We start from the raw sequence: 619 nt of genomic DNA, 5'->3' as shown, positions 1-619 counted from the left end.
CCAGGGAAGCGACGTGAAATAAAAGGTCGCCGGGCCGAGCCCTCGGCTGGCCCCGAGTTGTCCCTCCGGGCGGGAGGATCCGGACCGAAGTTTGCCAAGTTTTCAGACAGGCCTGGCTGAGCAAATGCCTCTGCTACCGGTTGCCTTTTCGCCCCAGTGGCGGGCCCGGCCCGTGGGAAGTTGGCCGGATGGGGTGTCCGGCCCATCAAATAAGTCCTAGGGGGAGGGGGATGCCACCCGGGCCGCCCGTCCGTGGGGCGAGCGACGAGGGGACCAGGCACCCCCGGCACCAAAAAAGAGCGCCCTAACATTGTGTCGAATGACCTTGGAAACTCGGGACCGTGTTAGGGTTTAAGTCATCCTCACTGCCCTCCCCTTCCCTGCCGCCCTTCGACCCCGAATCTGCCCGGGCCCACTACCCCCGCCCCGCCCCGCCCCGCCATCCTGCACCACCGGCGCCTTTTTCTGCTTTTTCTTTAAGAGAGTTGCACGCACTCGACCCAGGAGGGGCCGCGCTGGCCGCGGGGCCCAGCCCTTCCCGCCGCGCCCGGGGCCGCCCTTCCCGCCGGAGCCGGCTGATTGATGGCCCGGCCACCCGGGTTCCCCGCCTCGGCTGGCC

This window comes from Suricata suricatta, chromosome 1, assembly GCF_006229205.1.
Source record: "Suricata suricatta isolate VVHF042 chromosome 1, meerkat_22Aug2017_6uvM2_HiC, whole genome shotgun sequence".
NCBI lineage: Eukaryota > Metazoa > Chordata > Mammalia > Carnivora > Herpestidae > Suricata > Suricata suricatta.
Note: the sequence above shows the minus strand (reverse complement) of the source record.